Source organism: Caretta caretta, chromosome 9 (assembly GCF_965140235.1).
Source record: "Caretta caretta isolate rCarCar2 chromosome 9, rCarCar1.hap1, whole genome shotgun sequence".
Taxonomy (NCBI): domain Eukaryota; kingdom Metazoa; phylum Chordata; order Testudines; family Cheloniidae; genus Caretta; species Caretta caretta.
Window position 1 is genome coordinate 47,751,452 of NC_134214.1, and position 16,023 is coordinate 47,767,474.

The following is a 16,023-nucleotide window of genomic DNA, read 5'->3' on the forward strand; positions in this document are numbered from 1 at the left end:
TTTCAACATTATCTTACTGGCTGTGCATATATGCTGCCAGTGCTTCGGAACAGCAACAGCCATAGTGTGGGGTCTCAATGCTCCAGAACTCTTTCCTCTCCTCCAACAGAAACATATTCTCCAGTAACGCAAATCTGTCAGTGACAGAGTCCTATCGCATAACACCCAAGTAAGAGACAAAGAACAAATGCTTTGGTAATGCTGTATGACAGGTTATTCTCTAACTGTAGGCTAGGAAAATGACACACATTTAACATACTAGGGATCTCAGCGAAACACAGGCTTAAAGAGTCAGGTCAACTGATGAGTATCAATTAAGACATAAACCTTACCCTCACTGCATAGTTGCTGACAAGCTACTACACTGATGTGAAATACATCAGAGAGCTGGTGGAAAAATACTCTTGTATTGTTCCAAGGATTTAATGCTTTTTTTTTTACAAATCCTTACAAGGGCACTAAAGTTGCTTTTTAAAGTGCTTAATCTGCTGTGTAAAGCTGTAATGTGGGCCCTTGCTTTCTGAAACAGCTGCAGATTTTAATACTTTCTGCAAACTGGCCTTTGCCAAACGCAAAGCCCAAGTTTTCTCAAAAAGCCCTTGGAAAGAGAGTACTGACTACAAGAAACGTCAGTATGACCCAGTACACGCCTCCATAGCCTTGGGTCAAGCTAACCTCAAACTAGAAAGTGATAATGGGGTGGGTGGCAGCACACTGCTCTTAATACTCTCAATGAAAACCCTGTGGGACAAGAGTGGGCTCCTCCATACGTCCAGCCCAACCACTGTGTTCAATAGTGCCCTTCTACCACTGGAAGGAGAGGAGAAGAGTGGTTTCTTGCCAACGAGCTCATCAATACCTCCCCATCATCTCTATTTGAGGTTGAAGAGGTGTCTCTACCGCTAAGCCCATCTAAATCCCCACCCCAGCCTGTACCGCTGCAGCGCTTCTATGTCGAGCTGGAGAATGTACAGGCAAGCATAACTCCACTCTGCCACAGGCCCATCCTCCACTATCTACAAACCAGGAGATGCTGGCTTGTAGGCCCAAGTACTCCCGCAAGGCTGAGGCCTGGCCACTAGTGCTCTTTTCCCTCAACAGCTCCACCCTAACAGACTCAGCTATTGATTGAGATACTAGCTGATTCACTGACAGTGCCTAACCTCATTCCAGCCAGCAAGACCAGAATCTGTATTTTCTTGAGCACTAAAAGTAACCAAAAATTGTAAAACTAAAGACAAAGCCCTAACTGATGAGGAAGGCACCCCTCTTCCGTCTCAGCTCCATGCTCCCTAAAAAAGGGGGGCCAAAAGACATTCTGGAAATCCATCTTCCACATGTCACAATGGCAATATATGCCGGAGGAATACACAAGATTAGAAAGACCAGGACTATTCAAAATTTCATGGCAGTTTGAATGCCGTGGCTCCTCATCAGCTCAGTACACTACAGAGAAGCTCAGAAACAAGACCGGAGGGCTGGCTTAGAGGTGGTGCTATGTAGCGCTGTGCAGGAAATCTGTGTTCAGTTACTGACCCTGGTCTGACCCCCCCATTGCAAGAGGGGCTGGACATCCCTAGGAGAGGGAGTAGCTAGAATCACTCCCATCTTTAGATGCTTAGGAGGAAGGGTGATCTAGAAGTAGGGTGCTAGCCTAAGACCTTCAAGACCTGGATTTAATCGCCTGCCCCACCACAGTTCCCTGTGTGACCTTGGGCAAGTAACTTAGTCTCGTTGTTCCCCACCTGTAAAAAGAGGATAGCACTGCCCTGCCTCACAGGGGTGTTGTGAGGATAAATACATTAAATATGGAAAGGTGCTCAGATATTGGGGGCCATATAAATACTTAAGATGGACAGATAAGGGAGCAACATCTGACAGACTTTGCCAAAAGTCCTCTGCAGTCCTTCTTGGTCAGAAGTATTTGGGGGGGGTGGGGAAGGGAGGGAGGGAGAGGGGGGGGGGAGGGCGCATGGAAAGATGGCGAGAGGGGAGAGATTCTTGGGATTCTGACAGAAACAAGGAATAATCTTTTCCAGTCCAGGAGGACGGGGACAGGGACGGGACAGATACCAAACAATGCCAGGCTCTGAGTTTGGTGTCTGGGAGAGAATGAGACTAATCATCTAAAGGATCCCTGGAAGTAAATCCCAGAGATTCCAGTGTCAGCACTCAAGCAGGAGGCCTGCTTAAATGATGCCAACAGAAACCAGAACACACCAAGTGGGTTATTTCAACCTCTTCTTCCAGTGCTCCTTGTTCTAAGACACACCTGCTTTGAGAGCAGCCAGAATCTGAGCCTTCCAGGCTCAGCCCACAGCTTCCTGGCTGGCTTGAACTCTTCCCCAGCCTGCAGTCAAAGTACAAGTTAGTCTGTAACAGAACGGCATCTCTGCTTTTTCTCAAAATCCCATTTTGTTCCGCTCACTCCTTCTACCTTCTGTACTGCTGCTCACATCCCGCCCGCAATCTGATCAGGATGCTCCCTCACCTCCATGGACATCACTCACCTCTGCAAGAGACGTGCACTCCTCCATCTCCTCCTTTAAATCAAGCTCTTTTTTAAAAAAGAAAAAAATACCCTACAGAGTGGTCACCTCACCCCCCCCTTAAGAAGCAGTTTATGTCACTCTAGTGTATAACTACAGAAAACCTCAGCGCTACATAACTCAGACATGAAAGGCCAGCGAGAACCCCACACGGTTCTTGCTCTTTCTCACACACACGGCTCGGGAGAGAATGAGCCTCTGGTTTAGCGCTGCCCATCTCTGCATGAGAGCTGTTCTATTTATAGGCAAACAGACAGCTCAGTAAAAAGTTTGGTGGGTTTGGGCGGAAAGGGCTGGCGATAAGATCAAGATGACTTTATAAAACTTTTCAGACTGCTGCTTTTTTTGTACTGTTTTCATTTTACAGTCCCTCTCCACTGACAGTGGAATGCCAGTGAGTAAAGTTTGCTGGAGAGAGGGCCACGCCCTGTCAGCAAGAAGACATTTAATGAAGATAAACTAACACCTGGTCTATGCTACAGAGCTAGGTCGATGTAAGGCAGCTTACGTTGACCCAATTGTGACCGTGTCCACACTACAGCCTTGCTCCCGCTGACCTAACTGCCCTGCTACACCGTCATAATAACTCCACCTCCACGAGAGGCATAGGGTTTATGTTGGTGTAGTTAGGGCAACGCAACAGTCCATGCAGATGTTGCGTTACTTACATTGGCTGTTTACTGTCATTCTTGTCAATTGAACAACTAAGTGCTGGAGCTGTGAAACTGACAAGAAAGGCTCATAGGCTCTCTGGTGTGAACCCCACATCCACCTCACAGCTCGGGCTGTTACCTCAGGGAGGGTGGGGGGGGGGCTCCAGCCAGAGCCTGGCTCCTCCTCTCCCCCCCGGACTCCTGGCTCTGATCCAGGCTCCCAGCTCTGAGCCTGGCTGTCACCCAGGCTCCCTACTCCTGGAGCCTGGATGGCTGCCAGGATCCCCGTGGGGAGCGGGGACGCAGCTGTTCTCCTGGTATGGAGCTCCATGTGGAGCTGAGAGCCCTGGCAGCAGTACCCAGGCTCCCAGCAGAAGTGGAGTTGAGAGCCTGGGCTGGGCTCCCAATGAGGAGCTCCGCAAGGAGCTGAGAGTCCAGGATCTCAGCCCCTCACACTGCTCCTCTTAAGTCAGTGAAAGCACTCCTGGTGAGGACATGCATCACCGACAGAAGGAGGGTAGTGTGGACATGAAAAACCACTGGCTGTAAGCTGACCTAATATAGATTGACTTAAATTTGTAGTGTAGACATGCCCTAAGAAGCTGAGGTAATCATTTCTTTCCCCCATCACAAACACACCAGAACTTTTTAAAAAGCTTGTTAACTACGGATCTACAGCAGTGGTTCTCAACCTGCAGCCTGTGAGCCACTTGCAGCCCAGTCAGCAGAGCTGCGGCCTATGTGACATCCTCAGGGCCATGGAGGTAGTATTGGATTTGACATTGTGGGCCACATATGCAGCCCACAATAGTAAAGAGGTTGAGAACCACTGAATTAAGCAAGTATCTAGATGAGGTGATGTACCCCCTGGAAGAACTCTGCTTACCCCCAGGAGTACACATATCCCTGGTTGAGAACTACTGATCTACACTGACCAGACAACTGTAGTTAGTAACCAACTGTTTCCGAGTAAGGTAGGGGGGAAAAAAAGAAAAAAGAATGTGGCCTATTGTTCAGTGCTGTACATTGTGGGGAATCCTTTTAAGCCACTGTGGTCATCAGCTGATGCTCTGAAGTAAAATGGAATTTCATTACTTGTATCCTCTGAGGAATAACTACATTGGTCATAAGATTATTTGGGTTCTATTTTCAGTCCAGCTACAATATCTGGCTCTCTGACATCTTGTGGCAGGATTCCACAGGCTGCCTATAAAGTGTGAAGGGCAGAGTATTCCCTCATATTTAATTTACCCTGATTTGTTGTTAGTTTTATCAAGTAAGCCCTGGTGATTTAGTTAGGGGCAATGTAAGAATGTTCCTGCAACAGACTGACAGTTTAAAATAATGACATACAAAGCAGATATCCTCACATACAATGTTGAAGGATGTGATTAGACAGCTAGAAGACCCCACAACCCAAACAAGTACTCCCAACACCTGGACTTTTCTGCATATTCCATGTGTTTGTCTTTAGAATGTAAGAGCTTCAGGGCATGGACTGCCTTTATTTTTATGTATTGTGCAACTTTAACCACGGTGCTGGTCCTAAACAAGTAAATAAATAAAAAGAATAATAGTTAAAAGATGAGTAAGAACTGAAATCCCTTGAGCAAGGGTTCTTTGATCTCTTGTCAGCTTTGGCAACACTAGGGAATTTCACTAAAAAGTTCCCACCAGTTTAGCTGTATCAATGGGGTAGTATTTCTTCATAAAATTCCTAGTGTAGACATGGTCTATAAAGGAGCAAATTCACTTGCTTTAACTGAGTTTTTAGGAAGCTTGACACCTTTACAGCTGAAAACAACAGTCATAGTTCAGCCAATCATTAAGATAATGAATATGCACTGCATGAGTCAAATATTTTGTCAAGAAAAATGCTGTCAGATTACTACCTGATTACTAAAAAGAAAAGGAGTACTTGTGGCACCTTAGAGACTAACCAATTTATTTGAGCATGAGCTTTCGTGAGCTACAGCTGATTACTACAATCTGATTACCTCTGCCAGCTTCCCTCTCCAATGGTCTCATTGCTGTTGCCACTAGGACTAGATTGTATCCAGCCAAGAGTTTTCAAGAAACTAACATGAGATGGCTGAGCTGCTAACCAAAATATGTAATCTATTATTAAAATCAGATATCATACCGCAGAACTAGAGGCGAGCCTTTGTTGTACCTCAGACAAGTGAGCCTTACCTACCTGGTAAATGAAAGAAATGATCAAAGATACTGCTTTGGGCACTTAAACACACATATGGAAAATTAGTAAAGTAGAAAGAAATGTGATCTAATGGTTAAAGGAGGGACACCGAGCCCTGGTCTACACCTAAGTTCCTTCTGAGCTGCATGGCCGCATGGCAGGCTATAAGGGCCGTGCAGGGGGGAAGAGGCTCCCCTCCCCCAGCCCTGCCCAGCCCCACCCCACTGGAGCTGCAGCAACCAGGGAGAGGTGCCACTTTCCCAGCCCAGCCCAGCCCAGCCCAGCCAGAGCTGCCACAGCCGGGAAGAGGCACCTCTCACCCGACCCTGAACTGCTGTGGCTAGAGAAAGCTGGGGGAGTCTTCTCTCCCCACTGCAGCCCCGGGGCAGCCTGCATCCCAAACCCCTCATCCCCGACCCCACCCCAGAGCCCACCCACCTTGTAACAATGCTGGTCCTGGCAGGATCCAACTGAGTGCCAATTCAGGACAAACTGCTTCAAGCAGGGCAGTTACAGCCCAAGGCTGGGGTTTTCCCACCTCTAAGGCAAACCAAGCCAGCCAAACAGAGCAGATTTTGGTCTCACCCCACTGGCTAACCACAAGTCACACAAGCAATTCCCTTAGACACTCCAGTTTCCCAGTATCTCCACCAGTGCCACTCGTTATTGGGATGAACGGTTATGAAAACCAATACCCCAGTAAAAGAAAAAAGGTTCTCTCAATCCCAAAGGACCAAGCTGCAAACCCAGGTCAATATACAAATCAAATCTTACCCACAAATCATGCTGTTGCCAAACCTTTAGAATCTAAAATCTAAAGGTTTATTCATAAAAGGAAAAAAATCTAGATGAGAGCTAGAATTGGTTAAATGGAATCAATTACATACAGTAATGGCAAAGTTCTTGGTTCAGGCTTGCAGCAGTGATAGAATAAACTGCAGGTTCAAATCAAGTCTCTGGAGTACATCCACAGCTGGGACAGCTTTCAGTCCTTGGTTCAAAGCTTCAGTGTAGCAAAGTTCCTCCAGAGGTATGAAGACAAGATGGAGGAGCTGCAGCAGCTTTTTATATTCTCATGCCATGTGGTCTTTCTTTCTTTGTTCCAAAGACAAGGCATGGCATGGAAAAACCTCAAGTTCTGTCCATAGGCATGTCTCTCCATACCTTGCAGAGTCACAAGGCATGTCTGCCTTCTCTCAATGGGTCAATTGTATATCTGATGGTCCTTAATGGGCCATCAAGCAGGCTAGGTAGAGCTGCCACCAACTTGTCTGGGGTGTCACCCAGAAGCATAGCACAAGTTTGAAATACAGACAGTATAGAGCCAATACTTATAACTTTAAATACAAAAATAATACTGGCATTCAGATTGCATAATCATAACCAGCAAACCATAACCTTGTCTTAAACACCTTATTTGACCCCCTTTATACAAGATTTGGTGCCACTACGGGACCTTGGTTGCAACCATGTTCTATATGGTCCCAGTTCAAGTCAATAACGTGACACCCCTGCGCACCCCAACCCTCTGCCCCAGTCCTGAGCCCCCCCCCACACCCCCGGCCCCACCCCAGAGCCCATACCCCGCTACATCCCAACCCTCTGCCCTAGCCCTGAGCTCCCCCCCATACCACAATCCCCTCATCCCTGGCCCCACCCCAGAGACTGCACCCCCAGCCAGAGCCAGCCCACCCCCCCCAGCACAACCCTGAGCCCTCTCCTGCTCCCCTATCCCCTCATCCCTGGCCCCCCGCAGAGCCTTCACCCCCCCCCGCACACCAACCCTCTGTCCCAGCCCTGAGCCCCTTTCCCACACTCCAAACCCCTCGGCCCTACCCCCACCACACATCACCTCCATATTGGTGCACATAACAAAATTCATTCCACACATGGACATAAAAAATTAAAGGGAACACTGATCTACATTACAGAGTTAGGTTGACATAAGGCAGCTTACATCAACCTAACTCTGTCTATACTAAAATGAAGCTCCCACCAATGTAGCTCGCTCACTACACTGAATTAATAATGCCATCTCCGCGAGCACAGTGCTTCAGTCGATGTAGTTAGATCAACTCAGTCTCAGTGTAGACAGTATGTTGCTTACATTGACTGTTGCTGCCTTTCATATGCCGTCCCACAATGCCCCACACTGATAGTTAAATTGGTACAAACACTGCTGGCGAGCATGCGCACTGCCGACATAAGGAGCGTAGTGAGGACATGCACAGTTTAATTTTTGTGGTGGCTGTAAGTCGATGTAACTTAGGTCAACTTAATTTTGTACTGTAGACATGCCCTCAGTTAGGACGCCTCAGCTCTGTTCCCAGTTCTTATACTGAGATGTGGCTTATTACCAGAGAGATTACTGATAAACTCAGGAAACTGAGTAGCAGATACCACCTCCTCAGTCCCCCCAAAACCTGTGTGGCGCATATAAAAAGCTCAATATTCTTCTGTTGGGTGGCTGGGGGAGGCATGCCACCCTTCCCATTCTCCGGTCAGCACGTCTTGGGCTGGGCCAGCCCGGGGCTGTCTGGGCTGGCCCAGGGGTTGGGGCTGCTGGGGCCGGTCCAGGGCGGCTCGGGATGCTGGGGCCAGTCCGGGACGGCTGGGGCCAGTCTGGGGCTGCTCAAGCTGGCACGGCTGGGGCCAGCATGGGGCTCCTCCAGCAGCGGGGAAGGGGAGACTTGAGTTTCCGGTGGATCCAGGGCTTTTCCAGCCATGGGGAATGGGGTGCTCAGGGGCGAGCCCACGGGGCTAGCCTCCCTGAAGGGGGTGTCCACCCGCCACCCATGCTTATTACAACAATCTGTAACCCACTAACCCATCTTTTTGTTTTGTTTTGTCCTATGAATGCACAGGTGTTCACAGGTCACTCTACCTTGAATTGTCACTTACAATATGTGACAGGTTTCAGAGTAGCAGCCGTGTTAGTCTGAATTCGCAAAAAGAAAAGGAGTACTTGTGGCAGCTTAGAGACTAACAAATTTATTTGCGCATAAGCTTTCCGATGAAGCGAGCTGTAGCTCACGAAAGCTTATGCTCAAATAAATTGGTTAGTCTCTAAGGTGCCACAAGTACTCCTTTTCTTTTTATAATGTGTGCTAACTATTTATGCTAAACAATCTGTTCCACCTTGCATTTAGCTTTGACACTCAGAATGCCATGCCAGACCTGAAAAGAGCTCTGTGCAGCTCGAAAGCTTGTCTCTCTCACCAACACAAGTTGGTCCAATAAGAGCTATTATCTCACCCATCTTGTACCTCTTGAACAAGTCACTTAGGCTTTGTCTACACTAACACTTTTGTCGGTAAAACTTCTGTTGGTCAGAGGTGTGAAAAAAACAACAACACATCCCCGACTTACAAAAGTTTCATCGACAAAAGTGCTGGTGTGGACAGCGCTATGTTGGCAGAAGACACTCTCCCGCCGACACAGAGGGACAGCGCTCTTAAATCAGATGGGAATAGATTAACAGTCAGGAAATATGGGAAATGTTGCATCTGTATGGGAAAGGAAAACTTACATGCCAACACATCAGTCACTCAGCTCCCTTATAAGACAAGCCCAATCAGAGAGCTTCCAGCAAAGCCATTAAAATAGATGAATATTCCGGTCAGCCTCTTACAACAAAGAGAACGAAAAGCACATCACCACAGCCTGACACAGGATGGGTTAGTAGCTGAACAACTCCTGGTAGTGCTACTGCTTAAACCCTTTTATACCTTCCACAGGCTCCAAGCATCTTTCCAAAACACATTTATCAGAGGATATATGTACATAAAGTTCAGATCAACCCAGCAGCTACAGCAAAGCTGAAAGATAAGAGCTCAAATCCATGTAGAGACATGTCTAAAGCCAAAAACAGTGGCTTAAATGTTATCTGAACACTAGTGTATAGAAGAGAGATTTAAAAGGGTCCTAATCCTTTAGTGTGAGCTATGTAGACTTAGATCAAACATGAGATATATTGTATCTTCGACCATCTTACACAATACATAAAACATGCTAAAACATTCCTTGTGTTATTAGGCTGCAAGAACTCCATTACCTCTACAACACTGCAGCACAGCAACAAAGTGCACTCTCTCTCTCTCATGAAAACTTCAGCTCTGGAACATGACTATCAAAGCATATAAGAACCTCCAGTACTAACAAACAATTGCATTGCCTCTATTATACTGCAACCTGGCAACATTACCTTAGTTCTCCTACAGCACCAAATCTGGAAAGCTCCAGCACTAAAACATGATTGCATTACTAGGGCTCAAAAAATGCATTCATCAGAGGCAAGTCAAATTATTGCCCAAGAATGCTTTTTTCCACCAGGCCTGCCTGTCACTCCTCTCATTCTGCCCGCTTTTAGAATGAGTAGTGCATTGATCACAGGAACATTCCATGCTCCCTTTGATACAGGAATAATGAACACACAAGACGAAAGCACATCCAGGAACAGAGCAAGGGTTCTTGACCTCAAAGTCACAACCATCCAGCACTTCCCCTTCTGCTAAATAAGAGAGGAGCGGGCGGGGCTGTCTTGGCCAAGTGGGAAGGAAGGGTCAGTGGGCAAGTCCTGGTATGGTGACGTGAAAAAGTTGAGAACTACTAGAATAGAGGAAAGACAAAAGAGTCATATCCCAAGGAGGGAGGGAGACAGGAGTTCTGATTCCCCTCAATAAGTATCTGGAGGGGCAAGGAGACTAGTGTAACATCCTCACTGCACACCAGGGTTTCTTCAATATTGCAGCAGCCTTCTTCAGTAGCTGATAGATTTAGGGCCAAATCCTGCTCATTTTACTCCACATAGTTGTCCTATTGACTGCAATGAGACTACACCCATGAGTAAGGTGTAATTCAGACATGTACTTAGTACTGAAAGGATCTTGTAAATTTTTGATCTCTGTTACTTTGTAACAACTGTTTTTATCAAAAGCTGTTCAGTATTTATGTATCAACTTGTGCTTTTAAGTCCATTTTTTCTCATTTACTTACAAGTTGCCTTTAAAACATTTTTTTTAAATTTTTCACTGTTTGTAATGCGCTTTCAGAAAGCTCAAAATACCTCTGATCACCTCAAAACACCTTGATCTCTGCAACAGCAACTTCAAGGGAAATCAACATAGCTCTGATTTGTTAACTTGCATCCACAGTACCAGCAGAAGAAGAGAACATTGGTTTAGCCAGGGACCCCAAAATATTGATCACTGAGACATTTTTTAAAATAAGACCTGTAGATCTCAAAAAAGCAGAATGCAGATAGACCTTCCTCATGAGATAGCAATTTTAAAAGCAATGGACTCTTCCCAGCCACCCAAACCTCATTCCTGCACAGTCTTTCTAAGAAATAGTGAGTGAACAATATAAGAGGAAGGCGGCCTGTGATCAGGGCACTACATTTGTACTTGAGAGACCCCAGTTCATTAAGTTTCACTGGTGAAACTGCAGAGAGACTAAACTAGACTAACAGGGCTGCTACTCTGAAACCTGTCATCTGAAAGCAATGGGTTAATCAACTATTATAAAAAGAAAAGGAGTACTTGTGGCACCTTAGAGACTAACCAATTTATTTGAGCATAAGCTTTCGTGAGCTACAGCTCACTTCATTGGATGCAAATGCATCCAATGAAGTGAGCTGTAGCTCACGAAAGCTTATGCTCAAATAAATTGGTTAGTCTCTAAGGTAATGCATCCAATGAAGTGAGCTGTAGCTCACGAAAGCTTATGCTCAAATAAATTGGTTAGTCTCTAAGGTGCCACAAGTACTCCTTTTCTTTTTGCAAATACAGACTAACACGGCTGTTACTCTGAAACCTGTCAATTATTATAATTAGCCATTAGGGCATACAAACAAGCTGAAGTCCTGAGAGGATTCTTCTGCAAAAGCTTTTACGTAAACTCTTATAGTGAAACAAGAACCAGCAACCTCTCAGGGAGAAAAAGGGCAACTAATAATTTAATATGAAAAGTTAAAATATTTAAAGTAAATAAAGTTGAAACTAAAAAGACTTTTATAAAGCAAGGATAGAGAGGAGTATGTTTTGCTTGAATTTCATTTCATTCTGAAACTTCTGTGGCTGCTATTATACTATGTAATGTATATAGAGCCTAAACTTTCAGAGAAACAGGGACTACAAAAATCCATTATCTCACTTCTATTTTCTTTTAGATACCTGGTGTAGAACCTTCTGTTTTAGAAATAATCAAGTTAGATTTGTAATTAGAGAAAGAAAATTAACCCTGCTCTATGAAATGACTTGCTACTAACTTTTCTAAACTGATGATGTAGGGTTAAGCTTTTAAGATTTTGATTTATAATCTGGTGTTAATTGTAGGCTTTGGTAAAAAGGAAACTGTGCAACTGGCTGAGGTAGCTTTTTTTAAAAACTAGATTTTTATTATTAGCTACAGGCAGATGTAAGTAGTGTTTAGTACACTGTCTCTACTTTTGAGGGTATATTTATTCCAAAATGTAATTTTCGGCAATGTAGTCTTAAGTAAATCTTTGTCCTCAAACTATACAAAGGTTTAATGTTGGCTCTCTAGTTCCTGGAACCTGAAATACAGTTAGAAAGAATGAAAAAGCTGCAAGTGTGTGTGGGTTTCTGTTTTTTATTTTAAAGGAAGTAACAGCTGTTACTCTCACACAGCATTCACAGATCTCCAGCAGTAAGACAAGTTCTTATTGCTTGTGCCAAGGGCAATGCATTAGTGATATGTTTCCCCAAAGTCATCAGTACAGATGAAGCTTAAAGGACATGAACAAACTAACGGGTGGAGGGCATGGGTAACAGCTAATGTACGCTTGATTTAAAGGGCATAGCTACAGTCACACCAATTAAACAGGTACTAAGAGCTCTATTCTCCTTGCTCAGTGCTGAGTGACGCATTGACCTGACCTGTGCTGTTATCCACGTAGGTTACTGGCTCCCCATTCTTAGAAATTTGTGCTCAGGCTGTCTGGTTTAGGTTGCAAGCTCACTTCATCGGATGCAATGATGTAGCTCACGAAAGCTTATGCTCAAATAAATTTGTTAGTCTCTAAGAAAAAAGAAAAGGAGTACTTGTGGCTCATGCTCAAATAAATTGGTTAGTCTCTAAGGTGCCACAAGTACTCCTTTTCTTTTTGCGAATACAGACTAACACGGCTGTTCCTCTGAAATTAGTCTCTAAGGTGGCACAAGTACTCCTTTTCTTTTTGTGGATACAGACTAACACGGCTGCTACTCTGAAACTAGTTTTACTGTAGTACTAATCCCAATCTAAATCCTTCATAACAAACATGTGCTGTTTAGATATATGGTTCCTAGTTCCTACCTAGATTGTGGCATGAAGCCACTCCAGTTTCTGACATGAAATGCCTCTATAAGATTTTCTTCTAGTCCTATTGGTAGGTGGCCACAAGGCAAATGTATTGAGAGGTGCTCTACACCAGTGGCTCTCAAACTTTTTTACTGGTGACCCCTTTCACATAGCAAGCCTCTGAACGTGACCCCCCTTATAAATGAAAAACACTTTTTATATATTTAACACCATTATAAATGCTGGAGACAAAACGGGCTTTGGGGTGGAGGTTGATAGCTTGCGACCCACCATGTAATAATCTCACGACCCTCTGAGGGGTCCCAACCCCCAGTTTGAGAACCACCGCTCTACACACTGCAGTGGAGAAAAACAGAACAGTAAGTGAGCTAAACAACAAACTCTTCAAACACACAATCCTCCAGAATGTTAGATATTTCTTTTACACTGAACATTGATGAAATGTGTTATTTCTTACCATAATACCACATATGATACCTGTAGTAAACTGCTTCATTTCCCCATGTCTTATCTCAGTTGAACAAAGCTTGAAAAATTTGCTTGCCAGAAGTCAATAAGAATCTTTCTCTGCCCACTGGGTGACAGTAGTGGAGTTAAAATGACCTTCTTTTGGTCACTTTCACTGCTGTCCATCATGCACTGAAACAGAGAAACTTATCAATGTCTTGTCAGTTTCCTCCAGCTGCTCTGAAAACTCATACAAAGGTGAAGAGAAGTCTCTCTCCAACCCCCGCTCCTCTGTTCTTTGGAGAGTGTCTTAGGGCATGGCTACACTTGCAGATGTAGAGCGCTGTGAGTTAAACCAGCTCTAGGAGAGCGCTGCAGTGTGTTCACACTTTCAGCTGCTAGCGCACTGGCATGGCCACATTTGCGGCACTTGCAGCAGCATTGGAAGCGGTGCATTATGGGCAGCTATTCCACAGAGCACCTCTTCCCATTCTGGCGCTGTGGCTTGTGGGAAGGGGGGGGGGGAGGATGCGGGACATTCTGGGTCCTGTCCAACACCCCATGATGCGTCGCTTCTCATCCCAGCAATCTCTGTGCTTCCGTCCACATTTGGCACCATCTTTCAATTTTTTTGTACTGCACACTCTGTCTTCCCTTTCGTCTGCAGGAATGGATCCCGAAGGGCTGAGGAATATGCTGATGGGTCTCACCAGCACGTCACGAATGGCAGTTGAGTTACTCCTTAAGCTACAAACTGGCAGTGAGGAATTCAATGATGATGTCGATTTGCATAACGCATATGACACAAGATTGCTTGTGGCATTCATGAACATGTTCACCGCAGTGGAACGCCGCTTTTGGGTTCGGGAAACAAGCACTGAGTGGTGGGATCACATCGCCATGGAAGTCTGGGATGACGAGCAGTGGCTGCAAGACTTTCGGATGAGAAAAGCCACTTTCATGGGACTGTGTGATGAGCTCACCCCCACCCTGCAGTGCAAGGACACAAGATTGAGAGCTGCCCTGATGGTGGAGAAGCGGATGGCTATTGCAATCTGGAAGCTGGCAACTCCAGACAACTACCTATCAGTCGCTAACCAGTTTGGAGTGGGAAAGTCGACCACTGGAAAAGTGTTGATGCAAGTTTGCAGGGCCATTAATCGCATCCTGCTCAGAAGAACTGTCACTCTGGGTAATGTGCATGACATTACGGCTAGCTTTGCACAAATGGGTTTCCCTAACTACGGAGGGGCGATAGATGGCATGTATATTCCAATTCTGGCACCAGCCCACCTAGCCTCCAAGTACATAAATTGGAAGGGGTATTTCTCTATGGTTCTCCAGGCGCTTGTGGATCATCATGTGACATTAATGCAGGCTGGTCTGGAAAGGTGCACAGACCTATTCAGGAAGCTGCAAGCCGGGACTTTCTTCCCAGACCAGAAGATCACTGTAGCGGGAGTCGAAATGCCCATTGTGATCCACGGCTTACCCTTTAATGCTGTGGCTCATGAAACCCTACACAGAGAGCCTTGACAGCAACAAGGAGCGGTTCAAGAACAGGCTGAGTTGGTGCAGAATGACTGTGGAGTGTACTTTTGGTGGTTTAAAGGGCCGCTGGCGCTCTCTGTATGGGAAGATGTACCTCCATAACATTTGTGAAGGGAAGGGTGAAAGATTCACTAAGGCATGGACCTTGGAGGTTCAACACCTGGAGGCTGAATCTGAACAGCCAGAGATTCAACAGGGCTATTAGAGGGGCCCAGCGTGGGGCTGCAAGGAATAGGGATGCCTTGAGGGAGCAATTTTGACTGAAAGCCACCAGTAATGTTTGGTGCCCTGCACAGGAGTGAAGTGCAGTGGTTCCAATGTTAGTAGGAATCTGTGTTTGCTAAACTGACTTGCAGTGCCTGTTGCTTTCCTGGGTTAAGATATCTTTTACTTAATACAATAATAAAGAATGTTTTCAAAGCCAAAAAAATCCATTTATTGAAAAGAAAATTAATTTATTGAAAAGAAACAGAACAGCTTGGGAAACAGAAAGGGCAAAGGGGTGGGGTGGGGAACGGTACAATCACAGATTTGCCTATGTCCTGTTACCATACTCAGCCTTCCTGTCTGGAGTGCTGTGCAATGAGTGCTGCACTTCAGGATGGCTATACTGCATGGTGATGGGGTTGAATGCAGTGAGTAAGGGTCATAGTTTGCAGTGCTGGGTGGTGAAGCTACAGGTGTTGGAGGCAGCTGGTGGCGATAAGAACCCAGATGTTGGGAAAAGTGGGTTGGAGGTGATATGGGGGCACAAGGGAAGAGTTTTGGGACAAGGGCTGAGGGGGGGGGAAGGCACGGAAGTGCTCCGCCTGCATTGCTACGAGCGCCTATATTGAGTCCGCTTGGCGCGCCATAATGCTTAGCAGGCGTTCCATGCTTTGGTGCCAGCAATCCACATTCTGCTGGCAGACCCTCCTTTCACTCTCCCGCCACTCCTGCGCTTTTTCATTTTCATTAAGGGACTGTTGCATTACTTTATGCAGCATGTCCTCTTTGCTTCTACGTGGCCGCTTCCTAATTCTTTGGAGTCTTTCGGCCATTGATAACAAGGACGGCTGAGATCTCAAGGTTGCATCTGTAAAGCCAAAATGCAACACTTAACAGAGGCAGCATTGTTCACACCAGACAGAGAAATGATTCAGCCATACTTAAAGCAGACAAGCACAGTCTACACAATAGCAGAAATTGCCCGGCCCAAAGTGAGCGCACATAACCCACAGGAGCCCCAAAATTGTAAGTAAGCACAGGGCAACTGATTGTTTCATGACCATACTGTTCTCTGGAGTTCTGTGCCTTAGGGAGA

The 16,023-nt window shown here is 45.7% G+C and overlaps 1 protein-coding gene across 4 annotated transcripts in view; it reads right to left on the reverse strand.

The window, feature by feature from the left end:
- DGKD (diacylglycerol kinase delta) overlaps positions 1-16,023 on the reverse strand; it is an 81,661-nt gene that overhangs the window by 60,684 nt on the left and 4,954 nt on the right. The window contains exon 1 of one of the 4 annotated variants that reach the window (XM_048863919.2): positions 18-36. The exons of the other annotated variants lie outside the window; for them this stretch is intronic. The gene's annotated coding sequence lies outside the window, so the exon portion shown is untranslated. Of the gene's footprint in view, positions 1-17; positions 37-16,023 lie in introns of those variants that run through there. 4 annotated transcript variants of the gene reach the window in all.